Source organism: Triticum aestivum, chromosome 2B, assembly GCF_018294505.1.
Source record: "Triticum aestivum cultivar Chinese Spring chromosome 2B, IWGSC CS RefSeq v2.1, whole genome shotgun sequence".
NCBI lineage: Eukaryota > Viridiplantae > Streptophyta > Magnoliopsida > Poales > Poaceae > Triticum > Triticum aestivum.
This window is the reverse complement of record NC_057798.1, coordinates 217,817,767-217,839,970: the sequence shown is the minus strand read 5'-3', so window position 1 is coordinate 217,839,970 and position 22,204 is coordinate 217,817,767.

The window sequence follows — 22,204 nt, the reverse complement described above, 5'->3', positions numbered from 1 at the left end:
CGTGTGCAACCACAAGCTACTATGGGCTCTAGCATAGTTGAGTAGGTTGCATGACCTCTTTCAGAGGTGGGCTAGCAGATGTAGGGGAAAGTAGGTGTAACTGTCCATCCAGAGTAAAGAGTTAATGTTTCTGAAAGACTCTGTCTTGGTCATCCATTTCTCAAACACCATGCAGTGCGAGAAATCTAACGGAGGAGATTGAGTCTTGTGGGGAAAAGTGTGCAAACCTCTGCAGAGTGTACAAACTAATCATGGTTAGCCGTGTCCCCGGTTATGGACATCTTGAGTATCTGGTTCTTGGATTATCATGTTGATCTCATCACTCTAAGTTAATTTGTTGGGTTAATTGATATTGTTTAATTGGGATTGAGTTGGAGGAACCTTCTCAATGTTTAACAACCACCATGATAGTTAAATAAAATTTATTCCTTTGTTGTAGGAAAAAATTGGCTTTATGCAAAACTTTAACCATAGAGCTTTCCACCAGCCATATATGCATGTAGTGATAGCATTTATTCTGTTCATTACTCTTTGTGTTACATTGACAACATATTCCATGTGCTGACCCATTTCGGGCTGCAACATATCATGTTGCAGACTTTTAAGACGATGAGTAAGGTGCCATAGGTCATTGTCGTTCACTCAGCTATGCCGTTGGAGTTGATGGACTCACTTTATCTTCCAAGCCTTCCGCTGTTATCTTATTTAGATGGCCGTAAGCCATATTATTGTAATAAGCTCTCTTTTGAGACATTTTATTGTAAGAAGTGTGTGATTGAGACTCTGTTATAAATCCTCAAGTACTGTGCATGTCAGCATTATCGATCTAGGGATGAAACTGATGCACAGAGACTAGACTGTTTGAGGTCTGGTCGCTACAATCGCTCAAGCTTGGGGGAGGCTTAAGTTAATGTTATATTCATGCCCCAATCATGAGCTCTCAAGAGAACTTATTATTCAAAAAATTTATGCTCGGCTTTCTCTCAATAATCGCTCCATGCTCAATACTTCTTGCACTGGTTCTTTTATGATGAAGACTATTGAATTTAGATGGGATTTATTGGAAACGCAACTCTGAAGATTGGGAACTCGACAAAGGTAAGGAGTCAGGTATGACCCCTAAGTTTGATTGTGTTAAATCTTTTATGGATACCGATGCTTTTCATGAATTTAGCACTAAATATGGACTTAACTCTGAGATAGTAGCTTCTTTCTGTGAATCATTTGCTACTCATGTGATCTCCCTAAGGAGAAGTGGTTTAAATATCACCCTCCTATTGAAGTGAAAGTAGTAGAACCTTTTAAAGTTGAAGAAAAGACAATTACATATAATGTTGATCCTATTGTTCCTACCACTTATACTGAAAAACCACCCTTTCCTGTTAGAATAAAGGATCATGCTAAAGCTTCAATTGTGGTTCTTAAGAGTAATGCTAGAACACCTACACCCCCTGAGTAAATTAAAGTTGAACCTACTATTGCTATGGTTAAAGATCTCTTGGTAGATAATATTGATGGGCATGTTATTTATTTCTGTGATGAAGCTGGTAGAGTTGCTAGACCCGATACTAAAAATAAACATAGACTTGTTGTTGGCATGCATGTTGTTTCTGTTAAAATAGGAAATCATTGTTATCATGGCTTATGTGATATGGGTGCTAGTGTGAGTGCAATACCTTATACCTTATATATAGAAATTATGCATGATATTACACCTGCTGAGATAGAAGTTATTCATGTTACTATTAAGCTTGCCAATAGAGATACTATTTCATCGGTTGGGATTGTTAGAGATGTTGAAGTCTTGTGTGGGAAAATTAAATATCCTACTGATTTTCTTATTCTTGCTTCCCCACAAGACGACTTTTGCCCCATTATATTTGGTAGACCCTTCTTGAATACTGTTAATGCTAAGATAAACTGCGAAAAAGATATCATTACTGTTGGTTTAGGAGATATGTCTAATGATTTTAATTTTGCTAAATTTTGTAGACAACCCCATGATAAGAATTGCCTAGTAAAGATGAAATTATTGGCCTTGCTTCTATTGCAGTGCCTCCTAATGATCCTTTAGAACAATATTTGCTAGACCATGAAAATGATATGTTTATGAATGAAAGAAGGGAAATAGATGAAGTATTCTTTAAACAGGGACCTATTTTGAAACACAACTTGCCTGTTGAAATCCTAGGGGATCCTCCTCCACCCAAGGGAGATCCCGTGTTTGAGCTTAGACAATTACCCGATACTTTGAAATATGCTTATCTTGATGAAAAGAAGATATATCATGTTATTATTAGTGCTAACCTTTCAGAGCATGAAGAAGAGAAATGATTGAAAACTCTGAAGAAGCATCGTGCTGCTATTGGATATACTCTTGATGATCTTAAGGGCATTAGTCCCACTCTATGCCAGCACAAAATAAAACTGGAAAAAGATGTTAAGCCAGTTGTTGATCATCAACAACGGTTAAACCCTAAGATGAAAGAAGTGGTAAGAAATGAAATACTAAAGCTTTTGTAGGCAGGTATAATTTATCATATTGCTGATAGTCAGTGGGTAAGTCCTGTCCATTGCGTCCCTAAGAAGGGAGGTATTACTGTTGTTCCTAATGATAAGGATGCATTGATCCCATAAAGAATTGTTACAGGTTATAGAATGGTAACTGATTTCCGCAAATTAAACAAAGCTTCTAGAAAAGATCATTATCCTCTACCTTTTATTGATCAAATGCTAGAAAAACTATCCAAACATACACATTTTTGCTTTCTAGATGGTTAATCTGGTTTCTCTCAAATACCTGTGTCAAAAAAGGATCAAGAATAGACCACTTTGACTTGCCCTTTTGGTACCTTTGCTTATAGACGTATGCCTTTTGGTTTATGTAATGCACCTGCTACCTTTCAAAGATGTATGACTGCTATATTCTCTGACTTTTGTGAAAAGATTGTTGAGGTTTTCATGGATGATTTCTCCGTTTACGGAACTTCTTTTGATGATTGCTTAAGCAACCTTGATCGAGTTTTGCAGAGATGTGAAGAAACTAATCTTGTCTTGAATTGGGAAAAGTGCCACTTTATGGTTAATGAAGGTATTGTCTTGGGGCATAAAATTTCTAAAAGAGGTATTGAAGTTGATAAAGCTAAAGTAGATGCTATTGAAAAGATGTCATGTCCTAAGGACATCAAAGGTATAAGAAGTTTCCTTGGTCATGCCGATTTTTATAGGAGGTTCATTAAAGACTTCTCTAAAATTTCTAGGCCTCTGACTAATCTCTTATAAAAAGATGTTCCTTTTGTCTTTGATGATGATTGTGTAGAAGCATTTGAAATACTTAAGAAAGCCTTGATATCTGCACCTATTGTTCAGCCACCTGATTGGAATTTATGCTTTGAAATTATATGTGATGCTAGTGATTATGCTGTAGGTGCTATTTTAGGGCAAAGAGTTGATAAGAAATCGAATGTTTTCCAATATGCTAGTAAAACTCTAGACAGTGCCCAGAGGAATTATGCTACCAATGAAAAATAATTTTTAGCAGTCGTATTTGCTTGTGGTAAGTTCAGACCTTATATTGTTGATTCCAAAGTAACCATTCACACTGATCATGCTGTTGATAACCCACAAGTATAGGGGATCACAATAGTTTTCGAGGGTAAGTATTTAATCCAAAATTTATAGATTCGACACAAGAGGAGCCAAAGAATATTCAAAGGTATTAGCAGCTGAGTTGTCAATTCAACCACACCTGGAGATTAATTATCTGCAGCAAAGTGATCAGTAGCAAAGAGGTTTGGTAGTTTTGATGATAACAGCAGTAGTAACGGTACCGGTAACAGTGGTAGCAGTGATATTGTAGCAGTAACGATAGCAGTAGCAATAGTAGTAACTTAGCAAGAACAATATATGATAAATTCGTCGGCATTGGATCGTTGACTTGTTTGATGATATTCATCATGTGAAAGTTATAACCTAGGGCGATACGGCACTAGCTCCAGTTCATCGATATAATGTAGGCATGTATTCCGTAAATAGTCATACATGCTTTATTAAAAGAACTTGCATGTCATCTTTTGTCCTACCCTCCTGTGGCAGCAGGGTCCATATTGGAAACTAAGGGATATTAAGGCCTCCTTTTAATAGAGAACCGGAACAAAGCATTAACAGATAGTGAATACATGAAATCCTCAAACTAGGGTCATCACTGAGAGTGGGCCTAGTTTTTGTCTCTCCGGGGTTGTCGGATCATAACCGTAGTAGGTGACTATAACTTGCAAGATCGGATCTAAAACATGGATATAATGATGAATTCATAAACGGTTCAGATCTGAGCTCATGGCACCCGGGCCCAAAGTGACAAGCATTAAGCATAGGAAAGTCATAGCAACATCAATCTCAGAACATAGTGGATACTAGGGATCAGGCCCTAACAAAACTAACTCGATTACATGATGAATCTCATCCAACTCCTCACCGACCAGCGAGCCCATGAAGGAATTACTCACTCCCAGTGGGGAGCATCATGGAATTGGCGATGGAGATGGGTTGGTGATGACGAAGAACGAAGATCCCCCTCTCCGAAGCCCCAAACGGACTCCAGATCTGCCCTCCCAAGGAAGAACAGGGCTTGGCGGCGGCTCCGTCTCGTGGATTGTGATAATTCTTTTTCCATGATTTTTTTTCCTGGAAATATGTGATTTTATAGTATCAAGGGGGTCGTCTGCGGGGCCACCAGGTAGGGACAACCCACCTGGGCGCGCCAGTAGAGGGTGGCGCGTCCTGGTGGGTTGTGCGCACCCAGGTGCCCCTCTCCAGCAGGTCTTGGCTCCAGAAATTCTTATTAGTGATATAAAAAATCCTCGCAAAGTTTCGTTCCATTCCGAGAACTTTTATTTCTGCACAAAAATAACACCATGGAAGTTCTACTGAAAACAGCGTTAGTTCGGGGTTAGTTTCATTCAAATCATGCAAATTAGAGTCCAAAACAAGAGGAAAAGCATGAGAAAAAGTAGATACGTTGGAGATGTATCAACTCCCCCAAGCTTAAACCTTTGCTTGTCCTCAAGCAATTCAGTTGATAAACTGAAAGTGAGAAAGCAAGACTTTTATGAACTCTTTTGCTCTTGTTTGCATAAATAAGCTTAAATAGCACCCATGTTTTCAGCCAACATTATAACTAACCATGTCAACAATAACATTTAAAGATTATAATGACTCATATCAATGACATAATCAGCTAGCGAGCAATAACAAAATATCTCAAACAACAACACGTTGTCAAAACAACCAGGATATAATATGACAATAGTGGTATTTCCCTAGCCCTTTCTGAGACCGCAAAACATAAATGCAGAGCACCCCCAAAGTTCAAGCAGTGACTAAATATTGTAATTCATGGTAGAAAAGATCCAGTCATGATGCACCCAACATTAGCTACACATAATGCATAAACCATGACAACTATGCTCTACTCAGTTTCTGGCGCTTGTTTTAGAAGCTGGTGACACAACATAAAAGTAAATAGATAGTCCCTTCGCAGAGGGAAGCAGTGATTTGCAGAGGTGCCAGAGCTCAATTTTTAAAACAGAGATAAATGATATTTTGAGACATGCACCCTTCTTATTCACTTCACGACCATCAGTTATCAACATCTTCCATGCTAAGCACGCTAGTGGCGGTTCCCAAGCGATAAAAGTAAAGGTTTTGACTCCATTGGGAGTTTTTGTTTGATTATTTCAGAGATGAACACTTTTTCATGTTTGCAGTTTGGGACTGGGCATCCCTATTACCGCCCATTTTCTCGTGCGATGGCGAGTGAATAAACACTCGACCTGAGAATAACCCGCTTAGCATGGAAGATACCGACCACCTCCTGTCGTTCCACGAATGATCCAGGCACGCAAAAAGGCTAATTCTTAGAAGTTTTTAGAGGTGGCACATGCAAATTTAATTAGGACGACAGGGTAATACCGCATATAGGTAGGTATGGTGGACTCATCTAGAATAACTTTGGGTTCAAGGTTTTTGATGTACAAGCAGAATTCCCACTTAGTACAGGCGAAGGCTAGCAATTTAGATTGAGAAGCGGCCAGCTAGAGAGCAACAACGATCATAATCATGCATTATGCGTAAGTAACATTGGACACTAGCATGAGTTGGATATGGACACCATGAACATAAATATCATAGAGGCTATGTTGGTTTTGATTCAACAACATGCATGAACATGTGCCAAGTCAAGCAGCTCGAACATTCAGAGGAGGATACCATATCATCATACTACATCACAATCATTTTAACGCTATGTTGATAGCCAAGATAAATAATTATCAACTCCCTGCTACTTATGCATGGCATGAGAAACTATAATCTCTAATTGTCATTGCAAACATATTTAATCATAATGGGTTGAATCATGGATACTAGGTTAAACCTATTTACACAAACGGAACAAGTTGAGTTCATACCAGTTTCTCCCTGCCAAGACCAGTTCATCGGATGTCGTCATTATTGCCTTTCACTTGCACGACCGAATGATATGAAAATAATAATAGTGCAAGAGTGCCATGGACTAAGCTGGAATCTGCAAGACATTTTATTCAACAGGAGAAGACAAGGTAAAATGTGCTCTTATTAGTTCAACAATTATTCATATGAGAGCCACTCAACATTTTCATCGTGGTCTTCTCCTTGGTAAGACTCGAATAAAAAGAAAAGAAGTTCAGAGAAACACACTGAAATATTTTTGGAGTTTTTGATTATCTAGAATGGGCAAATAAAAGGGAAAATCAAAAACGAGAAAAACTATTTACATGGGAAATCTCCCAACAAGCAAAAGAAGAACAAGGAAATCTTTTTGGATTTTCTTTTTAATATTACTACTAAGCATGCATAGAAAGTAAATTACTACAACCAATTTTTTGGGTTTTCTAAAGTTTTTCAAACACACAAGAAGAAAGAAAGAAAGAAAATTAATCTAAGCATGGATGATACAATGAAAAAGTGTGAACACCAACTAATTAAATATGTGGACATGAATGTAATGTCGGGAGAAACACGTACTCCCCCAAGCTTAGGCTTTTGGCCTAAGTTGGTAATAGGTCAGTAGCCTTGAGGGTAGTAGGGGTGCTGAGGAGCGGGCATCCACTCATCCCATTGCTGAGGCTCCTCCTGTGCTGCCTCTGCAGCAGCCTGAGCGTTCCGATAGGCGATGATGTCTGCAGGCATAATCCTATATCCGCCCCTGGCAACAGAATCAAACAAAGCAGGAGAAGATAATGGAATAATATCACGAGTTCTTACACTAAAAACCAGGTTATACGGAATAGGGATGTTAGGAGATTCGATATCAGTAAAATGGTGGTGATCCATGGCTGCACGGTCAAGGTAAACTTTGGTCAGAGGGTAATCATGAGAGCGTATCTCAACCTCGAAGTGAGCCACCGAATGAGTAGCATAAATCCCACCATGTATTTTGCCCTGAGATTTATTAAGATGGAGGCGACGAGCCACAATAGCTCCCAAGCTATAAGTGTTGTCACCCTCTAATGCATGGCGTAAAACAGCAAGGTCTTGTGAACTAAGTGCGCCCACCTTCTCCCTAGCAAGCAAGCATTTTGCAATGAAGAGTGCAAAGTAACGAACAGCAGGAAAATGTAAGCTAGTGGCAGTGATGGCTGACACTCCTTTCTCATCACCCACCGCCAAAGTGCGATAAAAGGCCTCAAACTCGGCCGGCCTAGGCTCAGCCAAGCTCCCATTAGAAAGGATCATGCATATGTTACGAAATTCAGTAAGTGGTATCTGATGGTTTTCAGCATATAAATCAAAGCTCACTTCAGGAGAATTATTCCTAGGCAGGAAAGTAAAACTTTGAACAAAGATGTTTGTGAGGATTTGGTGCTGGTCACACTCATCTGTGATGAAGTCGGTGAGGCCAGCATTAGCAATATAATGCATGAACTCCTCAAGATTTCCAGCCTCTTGTAGGAAAGGGGTGTGCGGCCATTCGCACGACCGTACTTCCGCCAACCTCCGAGGGTGGAGATCACTGTCAGAAGACTCCCCAATAACACTCTTGGAGTTCTTCTTCGAGCCAAACTTCCTGAAGATATTCATGTTCGCGTACAATTTGCTGAAAAATATCATAGTAAAAATTTTTTGCTGAAAAATAAAAATTTCGGGGTGACAAAATTTTTTCAGCAAAACTTTATAAAATTGATAGTAGCTACTCATAGGGATACATAGAGGCCATAGCAAGCATTCAAACTACTTAGAACACTAAGAATTCAACATGCAAGCTCATCTACAGCAGCACCAAGAGTAGCTAATTATTTTAAGTATAAACCACTAAAGCAAAAACTAATTGGAAAAACGGTGGAGTCACATACCAAGCAACAATCCCCCGAAACAGTTTCAGAAACGAAGATTCGAGTAAAGAGATTGAAATCCACGGGTTTGAGCTCAAGAACACGGGAGAGAGAGCAAAGGAGAATTTTTTCTGGAGGTAAGTGATGATGTGGGCTAAAGAGATAAGTGAGGGGGCCCACGTGGGGACTACAACCCACCAGGGCACGCTTGGGGGTCCTGGCGCACCCAGGTGGGTTGTGCCCACCTGATGCACCTCCCTCTGGTATTATTTGCACCAGAAATTCAGAAATATTCAGAAAAAATCGTGTAAATTTTTTAGAGCATTCTGAGAACTTTTATTTCTGGGTCATTTTTTATTGCACGGGAAATTCAGAAAACAGACAAAACATGGCATTTTATTTTATTTAACTAATAAAAACAACAAACAAAAGGTAGGGACAGAAGGTAGTGCTTACTAAATTCATCAACTTCATACCGTAAAAAAATGATTCATTAATAAGGTTGATCAGGTCTTATTAGCAACCACTTTCGATTAGCATGAAACCGAAGAACTTTCGTAAATCACTAAGTTACCTCAATGGGGATATGCATTTCCCCAACAATAAGCATTTCATATTTCTTTTTGACAGTAGGTAGAGGTATTTGAAAACTTCCAATAGTGATTGTTGGAGATTTTTCAATAACATCAATACCATTCACTTGGAATTGTTTCTTCGTAAAGTGCACCGTATGCTCATTACCATTAATATGAAAAGTGACCTTGCTTTTATTGCAATCAATAACAGCCCCTCCAGTATTCAAGAAGGGTCTACCAAGGATAATCGACATGTTGTCGTCCTCGGGCATCTCAAGTATAACAAAGTCAGTCAAAATAGTAACGTTAGCAACAACAACGGGCACATCCTCACAGATGCCGATGGGTATGGCAGTTGATTTGTCAGCCATTTGCAAAGATATTTCAGTAGGTGTGAGTTTATTCAATTCAAGTCTTTTATATAAAGAGAAAGGCATAACACTAACACCAACTCCTAAATCACACAAAGCAGTTTTCACATAATTCTTTTTGATAGAGCAAGGTATAGTTGGTATTCCTAGATCTCCAAGTTTTTTAGGTACTCCATCTTTAAAAGTATAGTTAGCAAGCATAGTGGAGATTTCAGCTTCCGGTATTTTTCTCTTATTTGTGATGATGTCTTTCATATACTTTGCAAAAGGAGGCATTTTTAAGATGTCAGTCAAGCGAGTACGCAAAAAGACTGGCCTCAGCATTTCAGCAAAGCGTTCAAATTCTTCATCATCTTTCTTTTTAGTTGACTTGGGTGGAAAAGGCATAGGTTTTTGAACCCACGGCTATCTTTCTTTACCGTGTTTTCTAGTAACAAAGTCTCTTTTATCATATCTTTTATTCTTAGGTTGTGGGTTATCAAGATCAACAGGTTGTTCTATCTGAACATCATTATCTGGTTGTTTAGCATTATTTGTTTGAGTGTTTTCATGAACCTCATCATTGTCTTTTTCATTATCACTAGGTGGATGTTCATTACCAGATTGAGTTTCATCATCAGAGATAGAAGTTTCATTTTCATTATCAGGAGGTTTGTCTATTTCAGGTTCACTAGAAGCATGCAAAGTCCTATCATTTTTCTTTTTCTTTTTCTTTTTAGAAGGACTAGGTGCACTAGTGTTATTTCCTTGCGAATCTTGTTCAATTCTTCTTGGGTGTCCCTCAGGATAAAGTGGTTCCTGAGTAATTTTACCTCCTCTAGTTGCAACTCTAACAGCAAAGCCATGTATATTATGATTCATTTCATCAAGTAATTCTCTTTGTGATTTAGAAACTTGCTCTAACTGGGTTTGAACCATAGAAGCATGTTTTCCAACACCTCTGACATCATTTGAGATTCTAAATAACAAGTCACTTAATCGAGCAATCATAGCAGAATTATATTACAATTGTTTCATAACATTTGCATTGAAGTGGTCTTGTTTTCTAATGTAGTTTTCAAACTCATAAAGGCATTGACTAGGATGCATATTGTGAGGATTATCATTTTCATTGAACTTCATAAGAGAATTTACCTCTACCACCTTAGTCAGTGGTGGTGTATCAAGCCCATGTATTTCTTCAATAGGAGGTAAATTTTTAACATCCTTAGCTTTAATACCTTTTTCCTTCATAGATTTCTTTGCCTCTTGCATATCTTCAGGACTCTAATATAATATACCTGTGACGCCCCCGATTCAATCGTACACTAATCATGCACGCAAACGTGTACGATCAAGATCAGGGACTCATGGGAAGATATCACAACACAACTCTAAAACATAAATAAGTCATACAAGCATCATAATACAAGCCAGGGGCCTCGAGGGCTCGAATACAAGTGCTCGATCATAGACGAGTCAGCGGAAGCAACAATATCTGAGTACAGACATAAGTTAAACAAGTTTGCCTTAAGAAGGCTAGCACAAATTGGGATACAGATCGAAAGAGGCGCAGGCCTCCTGCCTGGGATCCTCCTAAACTAGTCCTGGTCGTCGTCATCGGCCTGCACGTAGTAGTAGGCACCTCCGGTGTAGTAGGGGTCGTCGTCGACGGTGGCGTCTGGCTCCTGGACTCCAGCATCTGGTTGCGACAACCAGAAAGAAAGGAAAGGGGGAAAAAGGGGGGAGAAAGCAACCGTGAGTACTCATCCAAAGTACTCGCAAGCAAGGAGCTACACTACATATGCATGGGTATATGTGTAAAGGGCCATATCGGTGGACTGAACTGCAGAATGCTAGAATAAGAGGGGGATAGCTAATCCTGTCGAAGACTACGCTTCTGGCAACCTCCGTCTTGCAGCATGTAGAAGAAAGTAGATTGAAGTCCTCCAAGTAGCATCTCCAAGTAGCATCTCCAAGTAGCATCTCCAGTAGCATCGCATAGCATAATCCTATCCGGCGATCCTCCCCTCGTCGCCCTGTGGAAAAGCGATCACCGGGTTGTCTGTGGAACTTGGAAGGGTGCATTTTATTAAGTATCCGGTTCTAGTTGTCATAAGGTCAAGGTACAACTCCAAGTCGTCATGTTACCGAAGATCACGGCTATTCGAATAGATTAACTTCCCTGCAGGGGTGCACCACATAACCCAACACGCTTGATCCCATTTGGCCAGACACACTTTCCTGGGTCATGCCCGACCTCGGAAGATCAACACGTCGCAGCCCCACCTAGGCCTAACAGAGAGGTCAGCACGCCGGTCTAACTCCTATAGCGCAGGGGTCTGGGCCCATCGCCCATTGCACACCTGCATGTTGCGTGGGCGGCCGAAAGCAGAACTAGCCCCCTTAATACAAGAGCAGGCTTACGTTCCAATCCGGTGCGCGCCGCTCAGTCGCTGACGTCTAGAAGGCTTCGGCTGATACCACGACGCCGGGATACCCATAACTACTCCTGCGTAGATGGTTAGTGCGTATAGACCAAATGGCCAGACTCAGATCAAATACCAAGATCTCGTTAAGCGTGTTAAGTATCCGCGAACGCCGAACAGGGCCAGGCCCACCTGTCTCCTAGGTGGTCTCAACCTGCCCTGTCGCTCCGCCACAAAGTATCAGTCGGGGGCCGTCGGGAACCCAGGCCCACCTCTACCGGGATGGAGCTACCTGTCCTTTTAGCCCCCTCATCAGAATCACTTGCGGGTACTCATCGAGCTGACCCGACTTTAGTCACCATCTGTATAGTATGTATGTATGTAAAGTATATACCCGTGATCACCTCCCGAGTGATCACGGCCCAATAGTATAGCGAGGCAGACTGATAAGAATGTAGGGCCAATGATGATAAACTAGCATCCTATACTAAGCATTTAGGATTGCGGGTAAGGTATCAATGACTGTAGCAACAATGACAGGCTATGCAACAGAATAGGAATAACCGACGAGTAACATGCTACACTACTCTAATGCAAGCAGTATAGAGAAGAATAGGCGATATCTGGTGATCAAGGGGGGGGGGGGCTTGCCTGGTTGCTCTGGCAAGAGAGAGAGGGGTCGTCAACTCCGTAGTCGAACTAGGGCATCAGCATCGTCACGGGGTCTACCGAAGAGAAGAGGGGGGGAGAAACGGTAAATACATAGCAAGCAAGTGCATAACAGGATAACAGGCAGAGCTAGACGTGTTCTAACGCGGTATGAGGTGATACCGGTGAAGGGGGGAAGCATCCTGGAAGTATTCCCGGGGTTCCGTGTTTTCGGGCAAAGGAGCCGGAGGGGGGAAAGTTGCGAGTTTGATAGGTTAGGGGGTGTGGCGGACGAACGGGTTGCGTGTCCGGAATCGTCTCGTTGTTCTGAGCAACTTTCATGTTGAAAATATTTTAATCCGAGTTACGGATTAAAAGATATGATTTTTTAAAGATTTTATTAATTTCTGAAATTTAATTAATTATTTAATTAATTCGAAAAACAGATTAATGACATCAGCATGATGTCATGCTGACATCAGCAGTCAACAGAGTTGACTTGGTCAACCTGACGTGTGGGTCCCAGCTGTCATTGACTGTTTAGTTAGTTAGGACTTAGCTAATCTAATTACTGTTTAATTAACTAACTAGTTAATTAGGTTAACTAAACAGGATTAATTTAGTTAATTAATTTAATTAATTAATTAATTAAATTTATTATTATTATTATTATTGATTCTCTTTTTTTTTATAAAACCGTTCTGGGGCGGGCCCATATGTCATAGGCCCTGGGGCATAACGGGCGACGGGTGCGGGGTGGCCCGAACGGGCGCTACGGGCACCCGACCGCAGGCAGAGGCCATGGCCCGACGCGGCTGGGCGCCGACGGCCAAGGCGCCGGCCAAGGAAGGCAGCGGAGGTGGCCGCGGGGCGCAGCGATGAGGAGTAGCGCGGGGAGGAGGAGGCCGCGGGTGGTGGCCGGAGTGGGGACCGGACCGGCGAGCGGGAGGCACTGGTAGCAGGGGGCTTCGGTTGTGGCCGTGGCCGGTGACGGCAAGCGCGGGTGCCGGCGCGCTCCAGGGAAGCGCGGGCGTGGACAGAGCTCAGGGGGGTGGTTCGCAGCGGGCGTCGCCCGAAGCAAGCGGGCGCGCGAGGGAGAAGTCGGGGACGGGCGCGTGCGGTGCGCACGCGCTGGAGCCAAGAGGGGCGGTGACCACGACGGGACAGCGCGGGCGCGTGGCCACGCACGGGCGAGGGGCGACGGCGAGTGAGCGTGTGCTCGTGCGGAGAACGGCAACCGTGACGACGGGGAGAGAGGGAGATGGGGATGGCGCTCACGGAGGGATGTAGGGTCCAGGGCAGTGGTGCTCGTGGTGGAGGCCGAGGACGACGACGGCGTGGAAGAGGCAGTCCGGTGGGGAGGCGGTCGGGGAGGTCCAGCTAGGAGCGAAGCTCCGGGCGGCGATGGTGCGGCGCACGGCGTCGGGGGCACTTCCCGGTCCAGGAACGGGGAGGAGGTGGAGGACGGCGGTGAGCGACGTGTGGCGGCGGGGCGAGGTGCGGTCGGGGGTGAGCCCCGATCCAGATCGGGGGGGGGGGGGGGCGAGAGGGATGAGGGAGTGGTGGTCTCCTCGATCCAGATTGGATCGAGAGGGGGGATAAGGGAGTGAGGTGGGTCTTCCGGCTGGGCCAGTGGGCTGGCCTGGCTGTCAGCTGGGCCGGTTGGCCCATTGGGGGGGTCCCCTTTCTTTTGTTTTGTTTTTTTGTTTTTCTTATACCTTTTATTTATTTTACTCTTCTGTTTTAAATCATTTTAAATTACTTAGGCATTTTATAAAAATGGGTTTGTTGCACCATAATTACCTTTGTAATATTGAGTACAATCCAAACATTTTTGTTTTAATTTTTGTAAACTTTTATTGTTATCATTAATTTGAATTTTGAATTTTGGACCGGTTTTGTCCTAACGATAGCTTAGCAGCAGTAATCGTGGTGACGTGGCATCATTCGCGTGGAATTACTGTAGCCTAATTATCCGGGCGTCACAATTCTCCTCCACTACAAGAAATCTCGTCCCGAGATTTACGTGGTAGTGTAAGGGGGAAAGATTTGATTACGAAATTCTAACGAGTCTTCTCGGTCTTGGCTGTCCTTTCGATGAGGTTGATCCCTTTCATTGATGTCTTCATTTATCTGCTTCAAGTCACCATGATCAAGTCGTCATCCTTTCTTCGGGATCTCCATCGTCCTACGAACGCGACCAAGGGGAAAAACTCTGGAAGAACGCATCTCCACAAAGCTGGGCATCTAACGGTGAACTCAATGGGAAATACACAAGGTACCCCACGAGTGGTATTTCAATGAATTCGTTGAGTGCAAATACGATGGTACCAAAGTTTCAAATGGGTAGGCAAACATTCGATGACTAGACAGAAGCTGGATTGGGGGTTTGAACAACGAGAATAACATGGTGTTTGATTCCACGATGAATAATGGTATAGCATTCAGCTCATGAATCACATACGAAGCCAGGTGCAAAGGATACATTAGAATCCGGATTATAAAGGAGAGTCAGGTTTCGATCCAGTGGATCTGTGGGTTATGGGCCCAACATGTGGGTTGAAAGTAGGAAAGGTGGTGACATCTTGCACAGCCACGACAGGGAGGCATGTCAGTGGATAGCTTTTCAGCTATGTCGGCAACAATGTCGGTACCAAGGACGAGGAACAAAGAGAAACCATTTTCCTGCTCGTTGAATGAGGCAAACCAATTGGCAAAGTTCTCGCCCATAGGTGGTTACCGGAATGTCATCAACAATAGTAACAGGGTCTTACAAACAGAGTGGTACCACAAGGTGCTTACCTAAGCAGGGAATTATTTCTGCTCAGTTACAGGAAAGGTTAAACAAAAGAATGGAAAGGAAAACATGATTATCAGATTAAACAGACCAATGAAAAGAAAAATTGTGATTACACACAATTATTAGGAGTATATCCTTCTCATGGGCAAGTAGAACATGGCATACAGGGTAGGAGAGCAAGTACCCGACCATTCAGATAAAGAGGCAAGGATTAATCAAGATGTTACCCATACAATGGTGTTTGGATAACTGACCAAGAAACATTTAGCATCGCGCCTCCAATGTTCTTGTTGATGAGCGGGGTATCATAGTCATGCTTCGAGGTAGCAATGATATGGTGTTTCAATCAAGGGTCTGACTTTGGATACACAAATGATCCATCAGGAGCAACTTATAAAATAAGTTTTACAGTTTCCTCCAGGAAGAATGGTTATCCTTGCAAAAGAAATTATAATGATAGATCCTCCAGCCGGGGGGGGGGGTGCTAGGCATGACATCATATTACCGGGTCATCAAAGGACCAACATCATAACTCCTGGAAAGTTGTCCCAACCATCATATCTGACCGAGATTCAGATCCGGTTGGTGTCATAATACCTCAGACTCAGGATGTCCGAGAAGAAAAGGTGCAACACAAATAGACGAAAAGACATTTCAAGATTCTCAGGAAATGAACTATGGAAGCAAGTTCCGAAACCAGAGTTCATCATTAAACCAAGGAGAGGATGAGGAAGTGGCTGACGGACTCAGCGATAATTCAACGAGGTATCCAAAAAGATGCATCTCCTCAATTATGTGGATAAGGAGATAGCATTTGTCCGATCAAATGATATAATGAAGCACGCTCGAGGACAACATACACAATTAAACATTGGTTGAAAGGTGCGCCCGAAATATGGGTTGGGCTGCACGACCAATGTCAGAATGGTGATTCAATAATCAATAGTCTAAGAATGAACGGTTGACCATTAACTTCAAAGCAATAGGGTTGCTAGAAGTACAGAATCCAAACAGCATAGTTCACTTGTTGGTACCCCGGTTGGAATCAACCGAGGACCAAGAAAGAATGGTGATGGTGAGAAGTATCACCTGTATCAAGAATTCTTAAGAGGTGGTGAAATTCTTACAACATTGATGACATAAGAGATGGTAATGCTCCAAGGTAAAGAAGATCAACTGCTAGATAGCAAGGAACTCAAGGTATAACACAAAACACGAACAAGTTTGTGTTGGAGGGAAGGCAGTAAAGTGGTTGATGATAACACAAATCATCGAGGCAAGGATGGTATTTCTCGTCATGAATCCGATTGATATCCTGGAAGAGCTCATAAGGTTGACGATGATCACGACACATTTGTCGAGAGGTTTCAAGATGTAATCGATCGGCGATGACATCAAGTCAAATGAATGGTGAAGCGAAAGGTTATTGGAACTAAGGGTACGACACAAACTCGAAATCAAGTTTGATGTTCAAGGTGAAATGATATGACGAGGAAAGATCGACATAAGCTTAGCTCATCGTCAAAAAATGGTGCTCTGGGAAGGACCAGGTAGCACAGTTAAAATCGGCACGATAAGGATATAGCCAAACAGGCTAGGAATGACGTGATTGAGTTCAAACTCGTAAGTAATGAAGGTTACCAAGAGTTGCTTAATCGCGATGCGGACTCGAGTCAGTTATCGGTGTTTTTGAGTGTTTAATAACTCAAAGCCCGTGAAAAATTGGAATCAAATAGAATATAGCACTTGATGAAGAACTCATAAGAAGTTATGCAGTTCCATGATAATCTTGAGATACCAGGGGGGTAATACTCGATGACAAATCAAAGTAGAGGTTGGACTAGGGTATTACTCTACATAAGACAAGTGCTTAAACTTGCACGAGAAATGGTATTTAAAGGAGAACATGGTCAGAAACCACGATCATAAATGATCGAACCACAGATACAAGATGAACTTATAACAAGGGGGTAACTATTTTTACGAGCAGCTTCCATGATAAGTTATACATCGTGTCCATGGGCATGAACGCAAGGTTCAAGGTCGACTCCCACTTCTTCTATCTATAACCTTCCATTCACTTCTCGCTTTGATAAAGGTATTAGTGTTGAAAGTTTTACATGGTGAAATACCAGATGAGTATGACTCGTGAAAACTCCCGAGTTCACACATATAAAGGAAGGCATAGGTTCAACCCGCTAGGGTATCGTGGAAATATATACCACAAGCTTCAATAGTAAATACCACCAGCTCGAAAGCAGAACATGGTTGGCCAAGCAGATGATACAATTTACCAAAGGGACTATGTATCAGGGGAAGAACTCACAAGGTGATTGAGTATGAAGGACACTGTCGGATAACAATCCAACAATGGATCGGGTGGTCCACAACGGAGCTGATGTGAGTATCGGTACTTCATTAGAGGAAGAAAGAATGCACGAGCATCATATTATAGAACATCAGAATAATTTGATGCTTAGATAACAAAGGAATTATGATTTCCAAATCAAAGGATCAGAAGCAGACGCTTTGGTCAAGGGTGGATAAGTTCAATAGACCTAACGGTACAATTGATGGCAAATAGATTGGTCGAGAACAAGCTCATGTTTAAAATGTGTGAGCCGGAAGGAGGAATTCTAGGATCTGATTGAGGATTGTGAGCATTCGTAACATTTCGAATCAATGGACTCAAAAAGATAGTGACAAAGGCTAACAATAAGATTACTATACTTGTGGGATTAACCATAATTGAAGCAAGCAAGAATTTCAAGAGCAATAGGTTGCTCAGGATTTTCGGAAGATCGGATGGTATTTCGAAGTCTTTTGCGAAACACATGAACAACTGGGGAGAAACATATCCTCGGTAAGTGTGAGGAATAATTTGTAGGTGTAATCAGGCGACAAGAAACTACAAGGCAGTAATCACAAAGTTTTCTCGGGGCAATAGAGAGAAGTTCGTGGTATCTTGTAATAACAAGTCCAACTGAGAATAAAGGTAATAACGACTGGTGTATGCATTTATCCATAGTGATGTTTTGGTGGTAGGGAATTGCAAAAGCAACGGGGACAATGTCTCGAGAGAACATCGGAGAGTATGTTCAGGATCTTCTGATGCAGCAGGCGACCATCAGTAATAAGTGGCTCTCCGGGAGGAAGTGATCACGAGATCCTAATGTCAGAGTTAGCAAAATTCGTTTAACCCGAGTAGAAGAGAGTTCAGAGTCCCAGAGTAAAGGTCGAGGAGTAAAAGATCCTAATACTACCCAATGGCGACGTGGGCCCGTAAGGCACACAGCCAAGTTAGTAAAAGTTTTGTAATAACTAGACTCGACTTCGGCCAAGGAGTGTGGAAGGGGGATTCCTATAGGCAGTCGGCTCTGATACCAACTTGTGACGCCCCCGATTCAATCGTACACTAATCATGCACGCAAACGTGTACGATCAAGATCAGGGACTCACGGGAAGATATCACAACATAACTCTAAAACATAAATAAGTCATACAAGCATCATAATACAAGCCAGGGGCCTCGAGGGCTCGAATACAAGTGCTCGATCATAGACGAGTCAGCGGAAGCAACAATATCTGAGTACAGACATAAGTTAAACAAGTTTGCCTTAAGAAGGCTAGCACAAACTGGGATACAGATCGAAAGAGGCGCAGGCCTCCTGCCTGGGATCCTCCTAAACTACTCCTGGTCGTCGTCATCGGCCTGCACGTAGTAGTAGGCACCTCCGGTGTAGTAGGGGTCGTCGTCGACGGTGGCGTCTGGCTCCTGGACTCCAGCATCTGGTTGCGACAACCAGAAAGAAAGGAAAGGGGGAAAAGGGGGGGAGAAAGCAACCGTGGTACTCATCCAAAGTACTCGCAAGCAAGGAGCTACACTACATATGCATGGGTATATGTGTAAAGGGCCATATCGGTGGACTGAACTGCAGAATGCCAGAATAAGAGGGGGATAGCTAATCCTGTCGAAGACTACGCTTCTGGCAGCCTCCGTCTTGCAGCATGTAGAAGAGAGTAGATTGAAGTCCTCCAAGTAGCATCTCCAAGTAGCATCTCCAAGTAGCATCTCCAGTAGCATCACATAGCATAATCCTACCCGGCGATCCTCCCCTCGTCGCCCTGTGGAAAAGCGATCACCGGGTTGTCTGTGGAACTTGGAAGGGTGTGTTTTATTAAGTATCCGGTTCTAGTTGTCATAAGGTCAAGGTACAACTCCAAGTCGTCCTGTTACCGAAGATCACGGTTATTCGAATAGATTAACTTCCCTGCAGGGGTGCACCACATAACCCAACACGCTTGATCCCATTTGGCCGGACACACTTTCCTGGGTCATGCCCAGCCTCGAAAGATCAACACGTCGCAGCCCCACCTAGGCCTAACAGAGAGGTCAACACGCCGGTCTAACTCCTATGGCGCAGGGGTCTGGGCCCATCGCCCATTGCACACCTGCACGTTGCATGGGCGGCCAAAAGCAGAACTAGCCCCCTTAATACAAGAGTAGGCTTACGTTCCAATCCGGCGCGCGCCGCTCAGTCGCTGACGTCTAGAAGGCTTCGGCTGATACCACGACGCCGGGATACCCATAACTACTCCCACGTAGATGGTTAGTGCGTATAGACCAAATGGCCATACTCAGATCAAATACCAAGATCTCGTTAAGCGTGTTAAGTATCCGCGAACGCCGAACAGGGCCAGGCCCACCTGTCTCCTAGGTGGTCTCAACCTGCCCTGTCGCTCTGCCACAAAGTATCAGTCGGGGGCCATCGGGAACCCAGGCCCACCTCTACCGGGATGGAGCCACCTGTCCTTTCAGCCCCCTCATCACAATCACTTGCGGGTACTCATCGAGCTGACCCGACTTTAGTCACCATCTGTATAGTATGTATGTATGTAAAGTATATACCCGTGATCACCTCCCGAGTGATCACGGCCCAATAGTATAGCGAGGCAGACTGACAAGAATGTAGGGCCAATGATGATAAACTAGCATCCTATACTAAGCATTTAGGATTGCGGGTAAGGTATCAATGACTGTAGCAACAATGACAGGCTATGCAACGAAATAGGAATAACCGAACAGTAACATGCTACACTACTCTAATGGAAGCAGTATAGAGAAGAATAGGCGATATCTGGTGATCAGGGGGGCTTGCCTGGTTGCTCTGGCAAGAGAGAGAGGGGTCGTCAACTCCGTAGTCGAACTGGGGCATCAGCATCGTCACGGGGTCTACCGAAGAGAAGAGGGGGGAGAAACAGTAAATACATAGCAAGCAAGTGCATAACAGGATAACAGGCAGAGCTAGACGTGTTCTAACGCGGTATGAGGTGATACCGGTGAAGGGGGGAAGCATCCGGGAAGTATTCCCGGGGTTCCGTGTTTTCGGGCAAAGGAGCCGGAGGGGGGAAAGTTGCGAGTTCGATAGGTTAGGGGGGTGTGGCGGACGAACAGGTTGCGTATCCGAAATCGTCTCGTCGTTCTGAGCAACTTTCATGTTGAAAATATTTTAATCCGAGTTACGGATTAAAAGATATGATTTTTTAAAGATTTTATTAATTTCTGAAATTTAATTAATTATTTAATTAATTCGAAAAACAGATTAATGACATCAGCATGATGTCATGCTGACATCAGCAGTCAACAGAGTTGACTTGGTCAACCTGACGTGTGGGTCCCAGCTGTCATTGACTGTTTAGTTAGTTAGGACTTAGCTAATCTAATTACTGTTTAATTAACTAACTAGTTAATTAGGTTAACTAAACAGGATTAATTTAGTTAATTAATTTAATTAATTAATTAATTAAATTTATTATTATTAATTCTTTTTTTTATAAAACCGTTCTGGGGCGGGCCCATATGTCAGAGGCCCTGGGGCATAACGGGCGACGGGTGCGGGGTGGCCCGAACAGGCGCTACGGGCACCCGACCGCAGGCAGAGGCCATGGCCCGACGCGGCTGGGCGCCGGCGGCCAAGACACCGGCCAAGGGAGGCAGCGGAGGTGGCCGCGGGGCGCAGCGATGAGGAGTAGCGCGGGGAGGAGGAGGCCGCGGGTGGTGGCCGGAGTGGGGACCGGACCGACGAGCGGGAGGCACGGGTAGCAGGGGGCTTCGGTGGTGGCCGTGGCCGGTGACGGCAAGCGCGGGTGCCGGCGCGCTCCAGGGAAGCACGGGCGTGGACAGAGCTCGGGGGGGGGGGGTGGTTCGCAGCGGGCTTCGCCCGAAGCAAGCGGGCGTGCGAGGGAGAAGTCGGGGACGGGCGCGTGCGGTGCGCACGCGCTGGAGCCAAGAGGGGCGGTGACCACGACGGGACAGCGCGGGTGCGTGGCCACGCACGGGCGAGGGGCGACGGCGAGTGAGCGTGTGCTCGTGCGGAGAATGGCAACCGCGACGACGGGGAGAGAGGGAGATGGGGATGGCGCTCACGGAGGGATGTAGGGTCCAGGGCAGTGGTGCTCGTGGTGGAGGCCGAGGACGACGACGGCGTGGAGGAGGCAGTCCGGTGGGGAGGCGGTCGGGGAGGTCCAGCGAGGAGCGAAGCTCCGGGCGGCGATGGTGCGGCGCACGGCGTCGGGGGCACTTCCCGGTCTAGGAACGGGGAGGAGGTGGAGGACGGCGGTGAGCGACGTGTGGCGGCGGGGCGAGGTGCGGTCGAGGGTGAGCCCCGATCCAGATCGGGGGGGGGCGAGAGAGACGAGGGAGTGGGGGTCTCCTCGATCCAGATTGGATCGAGAGGGGGGAAAAGTGGGGCGACGGGGAGATTAGGGTTAGCGGTGTGAGGGGATAAGGGAGTGAGGTGGGTCGGCCGGCTGGGCCAGTGGGCTAGCCTGGCTGTCGGCTGGGCCGGTTGGCCCATTGGGGGGGTCCCTTTTCTTTTGTTTTGTTTTTTGTTTTTTATACCTTTTATTTATTTTACTCTTTTGTTTTAAATCATTTTAAATTACTTAGGCATTTTATAAAAATGGGTTTGTTGCACCATAATTACCTTTGTAATATTTAGTACAATCCAAACATTTTTGTTTTAATTTTTGC